General features: G+C 45.7%; 2 pseudogenes; both read left to right on the top strand.

Annotated features, from left to right (window-relative positions):
* The first annotated feature begins 3,572 nt into the window (after nt 1–3,572).
* On the top strand, nt 3,573–4,996 carry LOC127778064 (UDP-glycosyltransferase 89B2-like; annotated as a pseudogene).
* Nucleotides 4,997–8,529: 3,533 nt separating this feature from the next.
* LOC127777464 (UDP-glycosyltransferase 89B2-like) lies at nt 8,530–12,025 on the top strand (annotated as a pseudogene).
* The last annotated feature ends 609 nt before the right edge of the window (nt 12,026–12,634 follow it).

Genomic DNA, 12,634 nt, shown 5'->3' with positions numbered 1-12,634 from the left:
GGAGGCATTGTTGACCTCAAATCATGTGTTAAACAGAGTTCCTAACAGAAATAAGGACAAAACACCATATGAGATATGGATTGGAAGAAAACCATCACTTTCTTATTTGCGCACATGAGGGTGCTTGGCGAAAGTCAATGTACCAATAATGAAGAAGCGCAAACTTGGACCTAAGACTGTGGACTGTGTCTTTCTGGGATATGCTCATCATAGCATTGCCTATAGATTTTTAATAGTTAAATCCGAGGTACCGGACATGCATGTTGGTACAATTATGGAGTCTCGTGATGCTACATTCTTTGAGAGCTTTTTCCCAATGAAGGATACATATAGTGGTTCGAACCAACCCTCTGAAATAATTCCCAGTTCAATCACACCACCAGAACAAACTGAACATACACATGAACATGTCTCTGAGGAGGATGTCAGTGAAGCTCCTCGAAGGAGTAAGAGACAAAGGACGGCTAAGTCTTTTGGTGATGATTTCACTGTGTACCTCGTGGATGACACTCCTAAGTCAATTTCAAAAGCATATGCATCTCCTGATGCAGACTACTGGAAGGAGGCTGTCCGTAGTGAAATGGATTCCATTATCGCTAACGGGACTTGGGAGGTGACAGAGCGACCCTATGGGTGTAAACCTGTGGGGTGCAAGTGGGTGTTCAAGAAGAAGCTTAGGCCTGACGGTACTATTGAAAAGTACAAGGCTCGGCTTGTTGCTAAGGGCTATACTCAGAAAGAAGGCAGAGATTTCTTTGACACTTACTCACCTGTTGCTAGATTGACCACAATTCGTGTGCTACTTTCCCTAGCAGCCTCACATGGTCTTCTCGTTCATCAAATAGATGTTAAGACAGCTTTTCTTAATGGAGAGCTGGATGAGGAGATCTATATGGATCAACCTGATGGGTTTGTAGTTGAAGGTCAAGAAGGCAAAGTGTGCAAATTGTTGAAGTCTTTGTATGGTCTGAAACAAGCTCCTAAACAATGGCACGAGAAATTTGACAAAACATTGACATCTGCAGGCTTTGCAGTCAATGAGGCAGATAAATGTGTGTACTATCGCCATGGTGGGGGTGAGGGAGTTATTTTGTGCTTGTATGTTGACGACATACTGATATTTGGGACAAACCTTGATGTGATAAATGAGGTTAAATCATTCTTGTCTCAAAATTTTGATATGAAGGATTTGGGAGTAGCTGATGTTATCTTAAACATTAAGCTAATTAGAGGTGAGAATGGGATTACACTCTTGCAGTCCCATTATGTGGAGAAGATTTTGAATCGCTTTGGCTACATTGATAGTAAGCCTTCTCCAACACCTTATGATCCTAGTTTGTTGCTTCGCAAGAACAAGAGAATTGCTAGGAATCAACTGGAATTCTCCCAAATTATTGGCTCGTTGATGTACCTGGCTAGTGCAACTAGGCCTGATATCTCCCTTGCTGTGAGCAAGTTGAGCCGATTTACCTCTAATCCGGGAGATGATCACTGGCGTGCGCTTGAGCGAGTAATGCGCTATCTGAAAGGTACTGTGGAATTGGGGCTTCACTATACTGGGTATCCTGCGGTACTGGAGGGTTATAGTGATTCTAACTGGATCTCTGATGTGGATGAGATCAAAGCCACTAGTGGATATATCTTCACACTGGGTGGTGGTGCTGTTTCATGGAGGTCTTGCAAACAGACCATTTTGACGAAGTCAACCATGGAAGCAGAGCTGACGGCACTGGATACTGCTACTGTTGAGGCAGAATGGCTGCGTGATCTACTAATGGATCTGTCTATTGTTGAAAAACCGGTGCCGGCTATCCTTATGAACTGTGACAATCAAACGGTAATTGTCAAAGTGAATAGTTCTAAGGATAATATGAAATCGTCTAGACATGTGAAAAGACGATTGAAATCTGTCAGGAAATTAAGAAACTCCGGAGTTATAACGTTGGATTACATCCAAACAGCAAGAAACCTGGCAGATCCCTTCACGAAGGGACTATCACGAAATGTGATAGACAATGCATCGAAGGAGATGGGTTTGAGACCTATGTGAGTTATACTATGGTGGTAACCCAGTCTATGTGATCGGAGATCCCGTGAATTAGATCCTGGGAAGAACAAATCATTAGTAAACTAGAGGAGAGTACCAATATATACCCTCTCCAAGTGAAGATGCATGTACTCTCGTGAGCTACAAGGCAGGTTGGCTATGCCTTAATGAGTTCTGTTGGCTTTAATTAGCGAAGATGTTGTCCTGCAGAACATTCTTGAAAGAACTCACCTTTGTGAGCTTGACTGTTGGTCGCAGTCTATGAAGATTTTGGGTGAATCTTCTAGGAAGCTTATTAAAGACCTAGGAGTATGACTTATACGCTCCAACCGAGGGGTAGTCTACAGACGGTCTAGTACCAGATAAGACTTTGAGTGAAACTTGCTTGCACAAGACTTGCAATTCAAGGCGTAGTCCATTGTTCAAGTTGTGAGTAAGTGTAGCTTGGAGTTCTAGGTGGATGTTCAACCTTAATCGGTCTCCATCGAATCGTTGGTATATAAACAGTACATTGGAAAAGGCAAATCTCAGTGGGATTTTGAGATTTGGTGGGGGATTGTTGGAATTAATGAATGGGCCTTAGCCCACTCGAAGATTAATTCTTTGGAAAATCACAAAAGCCCACCTCATGGGATGGCATGCATATGGAGTTTAGTACCACCTTGCTTATTCTAGGAGAAGGGGACATCCTTAAAAGGGAGGATGCCTTCCTAGCCATTTGAAGCATGTGTGGTGGAGAGAAGAGGGGAAACACACGCGCGTGCTCGCTCGCCTCGCCTCGCCGGGCCGGGCAGGGCAGGCGGCGCGCGTGCACGACGTACGCGTCGAATGGTTCGAAAAATTGGCTCCTCACCCTTGCGCAGATGCAGCCTCCTTTTGCAGTTTTGTTTTGCTGCAAATTCGGATTCGTTTTTGTTTTGGAAACGTTCCGAAAAATCCGGTGCGTGCAAACGGCATGGAGTCCGGATAAGTTACGCGCGACTTATCCGGTTCGGTTACGCGCAGTAGAGATCGTGCGGGCGCCCTGATCAAGCGACCCTTCTCTATATAAATCGACCCGCCGTCTTCACGCCACACACGCGAAATCAATCTAGGGTTTGCCTCCTACTCTTTACTGCGCCGTCGCTCGTAGACTACTCCATCTCGCTCGCCGGCGTGCACCGGCGATCGGGAGAGCAGGTCTCCGGAACCTCTGTCTTCGACGTCCTGCACCGGGAGAAGGCGGCAATAAGGTTTTTGGGAAGCGCTTCGCGCGACTGCTCCCTGTTCGTTCGCGACGGCTCGTCTTCCTCTTCGCTCGCGTGTTTCGTGCCTTCGTAGACGCCTGCGAAAAGTTTCGACCAAGCAGCCGGTCTTTCCGTCACCTCGGTACGTGTTCAATATGTTGCGCATATTTGATCTGTTCATGTTATACTGTGTAGTTTACATGTGTAGATCTAATGATGTGTTCATGCTAGTTTTCATCTGTAATGTCATGATTTATTTATGGAATAGATTAAATCATTATATGCCTATAATCTCAACAATGGCCACCACCACCACCACCTCCGACCCAGCCGCCGCGCCGGCGCCGGCGCCGCACGTCCTGCTCGTCCCGTACCCAGCGCGAGGCCACATGCAGCCGCTGCTCCACCTCGCCTCCCGCCTCGCCGCCGCCGGCCTCCGCCTCACCGTCGTCACCACGACCTCCACCCTCCACCTCCTCTCGCCGCTCCTCGCCGAGCACCCGTCGTCGGTGAGCCCCCTCACCTTCCCGTCCTTCGAGCACGATACCTCTGGCCCGACCTCCGTCGGCGTCGACCTCCACGCGCTCGCCGCGCTCCGCGAGCCGCTCGGCGAGTGGGTGCGGGCGCGGGCGCGCTCCGGCGGCGAAGGCGGCAGGGTGGTGGCAGTGCTGTCGGATTTCTTCTGCGGGTGGACGCAGCCGCTCGCCGCCGAGGCGGGCGTCCCGCGGCTGGTGTTCGTGCCGTCAGGTGTTCTCGCCACCGCCGCCACGCACTCCCTCTTCCGCCGCATGCCGAGGCCGCCGCCCGCCGCGGCGGGGCGCGAGTACGCCGTCGAGTTCCCGGGGCTGCCTGGCGCGCCGGCGTTCCCATGGCGGCAGCTCTCGCGGATGTACAGGAGCTACGTCGAGGGGCACGGCGGCGAGCACGCCGAGGCGATCAAGAACAACTTCCTCTGGAACCTCGAGAGCTCGGCGTTCGTGTGCAACACCACGCGCTCGAGGGGCGCTACCTCGACGCGCAGCCGCTCGAGGACCTGGCGGGGAAACGCGTCTGGGCGGTAGGGCCGGTGGCGCCGGAGTTCACCACCGACGAGTCCGCCGGCGAGGTCATCAGGTGGCTGGACGCGTTCCCGGACGCGTCGGTGGCGTACGTGAGCTTCAGGAGCATGATGGCGCTCCCGCCGCCACACGCGGCGTCCCTCGCCGCCGCGCTGGAGAGGAGCAAGACGCCGTTCGTCTGGGCCGCGTCCACGGCGACGCTCCCAGAGGGGTTCGAGGAGCGCGCGGCGGCGGCGTCGGCGTCGGCGTCGGCAGCGGGGCTGGTGATCCGCGGGTGGGCGCCGCAGACGGCCGTGCTGCGCCACCGCGCGGTGGGGTGCTTCGTGACGCACTGCGGGTGGAACTCGGTGGTGGAGGCCGCGGCGGCCGGGGTGCCCATGCTGGCGTGGCCGATGGCCGCCGACCAGTTCTTCAACGCGCGTCTCGTCGTGGACGAGGCCCGCGTGGGCGCGCCGGTGAGCCTCGGCGGCTTCGGCCATGTCCCCGACGCGGGCGAGCTCGCCGGCGTCCTGCGTGAGGTCGTCGGCGAGGCGGGAGGCGAGCTGAGGGCGCGCGCCAAGGAGCTCGCCGCGAGGATGGCGGAGGCGGCGCGAGGGGACGGCAGCTCGCGGCGTGACCTCGACGGGATGGTGCGCGAGCTGTGGGATCTTGGAAGTCGAAGCTGACGTGTTCGATACCAGTCTCCCGCTCTGGTCGAAAAATACGGTCCTCTCGGTTGGAAAATAAAAAATGTTGCGAGTAAATCTGTGTTGAAAAGTACTTTCGTAATCAGTTAAAATTATTATCGCCTACATTTTTTAAATGTACGACGCTGTTATATAATTTATAGTATGACATTTGATTATTCACCTTATTAAAAATTTATATAAATATCATTTATTTTGTTATGACTTATCTTATTATCAAAGAAACTATAATTTTGATGACATACTATTATATACCAGAAAAATCAGTAAACTTCTTGAAAACACTCTCAAGCTACTATGTAGAGATAATCATAGAAAATCTGAGAAAAAGTAAAATTTCATTTAAATCGGTTGGTCCAATATTATAAACCGTTAATTAAATTTATTTAAAGGATGTTAGTACGACGATATCGTCGCTGGTTAGTCATATCCAGCGACTTTACTTTGGTCGCTATTAGTACACCCAAGAGTACATGTATTCTTTTTCTTCTTATAGAATTTTCTCTTAAATTCTTATTCGATCTATAATTCGATTATACCATTGCATTCGATGTAATTAAAATTTTAGAACAAGATCTTACATAATTATATTTTAATAAAAAATATCTATGTTATAAATTACTTTTATAATATATGTAAGTTACTTTATCATATATATAAATTACTTTAGATTTGATTAAATTATTTCCTATACATCTGAGTTATTTATTTTTATTATTGGTTTTAGTCAATTCCATAATTTGTGCTGACTAAATTTAATTTCTAGATAGACTCATGTTTTTACCCCCACAATGGATTTACTTCTAATGTCGTGACAAGTTACTTTCTTTTTGTTCTAAGTTACTTCTATAATATATGCAAATTACTTTTAGGCTTTATTGAATTTACTTTTATATGTCTAATGTTGTCGATTCGACAACTGCGTCATGTCGAAAAACATGCTTCTTTCAACAATGGTTGGAAGTAAAAGACAATTGTTTTGCTTACTAAAAGTTTTCCAGATCCCCATGTTACATGGCCCTATTACAAATTCCTCCTTTAGGGTTTAGGCTTTACAGGAGGAATTTACATGGTTGCCCTTTATGATAGCGCAATTGTCAAATCATATTGCAATTTAGTCTTAAAATATTCGTCTAGCAATTTACATGCAATCTGTGTAATTGATTTTTTTTCTTACATTTAGTACTCCATGCATGTGTCTAAACATTCTATTTGACAGCGTGAAAATTTTTGTTTTGGGAACTAAACATGGCCTTATTATAAGAATATAAAACAAGGAAAAATCCTTCTTAAGCATATAAAGCCTATATTGTCTATATATTTCATACTTGTGGATCAAAATGTAACAACAATCTTAAGGCTTCTCCTCCTCATTGAATATAGGAAAGAAAGACACCAGGACCTGTTTTATGGAGCTTCTAATAGTTGTAATTTCTCTTATAATAAAAGCTACCTCAAGTAGTCCAGCATTTTATCCAGATTCTGAGAAGTTGAAATTACATAATTCAAAAAATAAATTAGAAGATAGAAGGTAGGTTTTTTTTAATGACCATGAGGTTCATCGTAAGCATTGGGAGCATTGGGAGCAGAATTTTCACCTGCCTATTCCTCTGCTTGTTCTCGGAAATTAAAATAACAACCCTGAGTGGTAAATTAGTGCAAAATTGGAAACTACCGTAATATGTAAAAATAGACGTATGAGATTTGTCTACATCACCCTAAGTAAATATTTTACTAATTACTACAGGGTCTAACGACGAGTAAAAGTTTTACTGGGAGTAAAGATTTTAATCGGGGTGAAGTGGACTAATCTTGGACCTTCATTTTCATCATATAGTATTTCTCATGTTTGCACTATAAATACGGTTTGCACTGCATAACTCGATAGAACATCACTGAAAACCCAAATCTATGTAACGATTTTGGAGGGTCTCCATCTATATTTTTCCACCATTAAGTTGCAATTGTCTGCGTTTATTGTTCTATATAATACTTAGCGCGTCTTGCCTATGATACTGTCAGTTGATTTTCTTTTTATATTATATTGTGTTATGGCGCCTTTGTATTATACTAAGATTGAAATTCAACAGTTTATTAACCCCATTTCATCACATATCTATATCATTATTCATTCTTGCAAAACCATATCTCACCAAGCAACATGTATCATATATTCCATCCTTCTCAACCCAGCAGTTTTGCTGGCTTCCTAGTTCCTATTCGTCCATGTGGCAGGCTAATGTTTGAGATAAATATGGAATTATCAAACGTTAAAAAAAAAAGGACCTTGACCAAGCTGTGGGTCTGGGCCATGCAACCAAGCATCCACGATTGGCTCCCCTACTCATCCAATTAGTTGGCTCCCGCACGTGGCAAAATATTAATGGTTACAAGATTAAAAAAAAAGGGCCATAGTTAAGAATGTATTGAAGAAGAAAAAAAATCAGAAACCGAAAAATATACTACCTAGAATCAGTGCATATCCATATGGACCGATACCGGTAGATTGCAAACATACAAAAAAAAGAGATAAAAATTCACCATCAAGCCTTTCCGGAAAGTCAGTGAATTGCAATGAGGAAGGCAGGAAGCTATAGCATGGTAGAGCTAGACATGCGTTGATTTAAAGGGCATGTGCAATACTTTTAAAATACTCATTTTTTTTATACAAAATAATTTTGAATTTAAATCCTAAATTCAATTATCTTGTCAAGAGGCATTTTAAGTTTATGATAAATCTAAGTAGTATATAAAATTTAAATAAAATCATTTAAACTTTACGTTTCAAATATTACCTAAATAATATGTACGAGCAACTTGGTCAGTGCGCCAACTGGCGCGCCTAAACTCTAGTAGCTAATTAGAATTTCCGCAGCAACGTGCACGATACCATCTAATCTCTCTGTTTCAAAATGTATAACGCTATTGACTTTTTACACAATATTTGACCGCTCGTTTTTATTTAAAAAAGTTTGTATAAATATCATTTATTTTGTTGTGATGTGTTTTATTATCAAATAAAATATAACATTAACTTATACTTTTACATATTTATAATAAATTTTTGGATAAAACGAATGGTCAAATATTATGGGAAAAGTCAATGGTATCATATATTCGGAAATGGAGAGAGTAGTTAATTAACTAGTTTTGGTGTTAGTTAGGGTGGTGTTGTGCTACTCTCCACGTTTATTAGTCAAAGTTGTTTAGATTTGACTAAGTTTATAGAAAAAACTAGCAAAGTTTACAAAACCAAATTAGTTTTAGTAAATTTAACATTGAATATGTTTGTTTAGCATTGAAAATGTTAGTATATCTTTTTTTTCCAAATTTAATTAAATTTGTAGAAGTTTGATTATAAAAAATACCCAAACAATTTGTAATATGAAACAGAGGGAGTGTTTTTTCACGTGGGTGGGGGCGGAGCGTCGAACTAACGCTTCATTTGACAGCGATATCGATGCTCTCGCGGAAAGCGTGTGGCATTAAAAACGGGCTATTGGATCTATCCTTAAAACAAGTGTCATTTGAGCTAATCGCACCTGCACCACCGCGGCCATCTACCGCAATGGCGCCGGCGACCAGTGGCAGCGCCGCCGCGCACGTCCTCGTCATCCCGTTCCCGGCGCAGGGCCACCTCATCCCGATGCTCGACCTTGTCCGCCTCCTCGCGTCCCGTGGCGGCCTCCGCCTCACCGTCGTCACGACGCCGGCCATGGCCCCGCTCATCCTCGCCACCGCCGCCGCCGTACACCCGGGCGGCGGCGGCGGCGGCGCCATCTCCGCGCTCATCCTGCCGTTCCCTTCCCACCCCGCCATCCCCGCCGGCGTCGAGAGCGCCAAGGGGTTCCCTCCCTCGCTCTGCGGCAAGCTCGTCGTCGCGTTCGCGGGGCTGCGCGCCCCGCTCGCGTCGTGGGCGCGCGCCCGGGCGGACACGCCCGACCGCGTCGTCGCCGTGCTCTCCGACTTCTTCTGCGGGTGGACGCAGCTCCTCGCGGCGGAGCTCGGCGTCCCGCGCGTCGTGTTCTCGCCGTCCGGCGTGTACGGCGCCGCCGTGATGCACTCCCTGTTCCGCGTGATGCCCAGGCGCGAGGACGAGAACGACGACGAGAGCCCGGTCGGCTTCCCCGACATCCCGGGATCCCCGGCATTCCCGTGGCGGCAGATGTCTCGGATGTACCGCGCGTACAAGGAAGGCGACTAGGTGTCGGACGCCGTCATGAGCAACTTCCTCTTGAACGTCCAGAGCTCGTCGTTCGTGTCGAACACGTTCGGGCAGCTCGAGCGGCGGTACCTCGAGCGGCCTCTCGCCGACATGGGCTTCCGCCGCGTGCGAGCGATTGGGCCGCTGGCGCCGCAGCACGACGAGTCGGGCAACCGCGGCGGCGAGACCGCCGTGGCCGCGACGGAGCTCTGCGCGTGGCTGGACCAGTTCGCCGACCGCTCCGTCGTGTACGTGAGCTTCGGGAGCATGGCGCAGCTGCAGCCGCCTCACGCGGCGGCGCTGGCCGCTGCGCTGGAGCGGACGCGCGTGGCGTTCGTCTGGGCCGCCGGGTCGCACACGCCGCTCCCGGAGGGGTTCGAGGAGCGCGCGGCGGGTGGCAGGGGCACGGTGATCCGCGGGTGGGCGCCGCAGGTGGCGGCGCTGCGGCACCGGGCGGTGGGGTGGTTCGTCACGCACTGCGGGTGGAACTCCATGCTGGAGGCGGTGGCCGCCGGGGTGACCATGCTGGCGTGGCCGATGGTGGGCGAGCAGTTCGTGAACGCGCGCCTGCTCGTCGACGAGCTCCGCGCCGCCGTGCCGCTCTGCTGGGGCGGCGTCCCGACGCCGCCGAGCGCCGACGAGGTGGCGCGCGTGCTCGAGGCGACCGTGGCGGCTGATGGCGGAGAGGCCGGCGGCGAGTGGAGCCATGTGGCCGCGCGGGTCAAGGAGCTGGCCGAGGAGGCGGCGGCGGCGACGCGGGAAGGTGGCAGCTCGTGGGTGGAGGTGGACGAGCTCGCGCGGGAGCTTCGCGAGCTCGGAAGCGAGCCGGCGAGGTAGGTAACTGAGTAGGCGCAGGTTGTTCTTTTTTTTTAATAAACTAGTTGGGGTGCCAGTGCGCTTGCAACGGAAAAAAATATGCGTCATTTTAAACCTACGATCTATGCCAACGAATCTGATTATTAATTTGTCAAAATGAATCAGATTCGTTACAATTTCAAACCATGCCAAAATATTATCATGCATTTCTTCAATCACCAAATCTGCATAAAGAGCTAGAATGAGCATCTCTGAACAAATATAATTTTCATCAAGGAAATTCGAGTGCAACAATCAGATAATTCTAATTACAAGCTATACAAAATAATAATTGCTATATCAGTCTATCTTTTCTGGTCAATGGTAGCCCGACACATTATTGTCTCAATCACGATAAAATGACCAAACACTGATAAAATAATGCAAACAAATCCATTTAGTTGTTCTCATGCCCAAGGTGCACGCAAAGTTTTATATAGGCATGGTATCTTAAATAAATCTTTTAAGAGGGTTATTGACCAAATGGAAGGACTACTGGACAACAGGACAATATTAGGTACCTCAAATAATATGTACCATCAGAACTTTAAAAACAAACTTGCGTGGATTCAAAAGCTTAGGCTGCTTTTCATCTGGCAAAATAATTGGAATATTCATAAATGAACAGAAACAAACTGAATTTCATGATCCTATAGGACATAAATAATGAAGGTGTAAATTATTCAGTAAAAATATATTGTGCCGAAAGGTTGAAGAATTCTTTTTCCAGAGCAATACATGCTTATAAGACATGACAATTCAGAGTAAATGGCTTCCTATTTGCTTTATATGGTTCAAACTGTGATAGTGGCCTTAATTAAAGTATGCAGAAATCATCGTCTCTTAACAATATTACTGATTTTGACCGTAACTTAATCCTAGTTCCTGTACCAATAGTCATCCCATGGAGAATGCGTTTGGTTCTAATTTTAAGCAGCTACTGATTCAGTTTAATGAGCTGAACTATCTACTACAGACTCGGGTGCATAAATCATGTAAAATTGTGGATCAGAAACAATTCATCCAAGCAAGAATGATGTTAGCTATTGCCAAACAAATGATGTGTATGTATAGTCCTACAGACAGATCTAACAGTTGAAGATTAGCCACAATGACGAGTTGACAATGTTCTGGATCATGCAGAAAACACCATATCTGATCTAAAAAGAAAGAGTTATGCTCAGTGCCACCAACTGCAGGCAAAAACAGCACCAACTGATTACTACATGATGTTTACTGATCACAAACAATGGAAAGTCTCTCATAAAAATAGCAGTACCGAACTCACCAAAACTGAAACGAAAACTACATCACAGCAGTACTCATTGAGCAGGGCATCCATTCCTCGTTCAGGGTCGAGCACCACCCTTCAGTCTGCAAAAACGAGTAAAAAAGTATCAAATATATAGCATAAAACTGAATATGATTGGTACTTTATTGAATATGACTCAAATCAATCAATAGTAGATAGCAGTATCTTCTCTATCTAGCCCTCCATGTAGAAAGAAAATGTTGAATGATTTAAAATTACAATATGAGTTCTATAAGCAGATTAACAAACAAAAATCTAATATTCAATAAAGTACATAGTAAATAATTTTAATAAATGAATAGACATCGTATTCACGTGGGTATGCCCTCGTATTCACGTGGGAATGTATTGTAGGTTTTGCTTAAAAAATTACATTTGGATGGAATATCAACCATACAATACCTCAAACACTTCAAACGTGCTACTCCCTTCCTCCCATAATATTAGGGATTTTGGAGGAATGCGACATATGATAGGACTACTAATGTGGACAATTTGGATTTGATAAAGTGGTGTTTGTTTGTCTTTCTTTGTTGAAGGTGTTGTTTTAGGTTTTGGATAAAAATTTAGACATGGCACACATGTTGTTTTGGATTAGTTGTGGACTTTTTTCTTATCCTGTTGTACTACAATGAGCTTCTGCAAAGCAGCTCGATTTGTTCTTACTGTACATTTTAACTTTTTTTTTTCTCTTTTTAGGTTGTGTGTATCATTTTATTTATTGTGTGTAATTTTATTTACTGGTGAAATATTCCCATTATTTATAAAATAAATAAAACATGCATATGCCGATCATCTACTAAAAGCAATTTTAACTAATTAATAAATAGAATTGTACGCCTAAGAGAAGTACAGATTTCGAACCTGTCTTGCAGCTCTGCGAATTTCTCAACAAAGAACAATATTAGCCTAACCTAACCAAACTCCAAATACCAATCACATCATTGCATAAAAAAGAATCACCCAAATAAACTATTTTTAGTCGACAGAACTAAAAATAGTTGGAGCAAAACAGTTCTACGTACTAGCATCATCGATGTTGCACTAATTGCTTTCATTGTGTTGTGCACATCGATTTGACTACTTTATTAGTTTATTGCACAACACCATCTTCTTTATCCGGCCACTTTGTCCACTGTCCGGGCCCCTGCTCTCTCCATCGCATTCTCAGTTCTCACGTTGCGTTATAGGCGTTGATGCTTACTGTGTAGCTGGAGTTAGCGCAAGTACTCCCTCCATATTTTAA

The sequence above is a fragment of the Oryza glaberrima genome, chromosome 6, assembly GCF_000147395.1.
Source record: "Oryza glaberrima chromosome 6, OglaRS2, whole genome shotgun sequence".
In the NCBI taxonomy this organism is placed as follows: domain Eukaryota; kingdom Viridiplantae; phylum Streptophyta; class Magnoliopsida; order Poales; family Poaceae; genus Oryza; species Oryza glaberrima.
The sequence above is the reverse complement of the archived record's forward strand: the minus strand, read 5'-3'. Positions and strand labels throughout refer to the sequence as shown.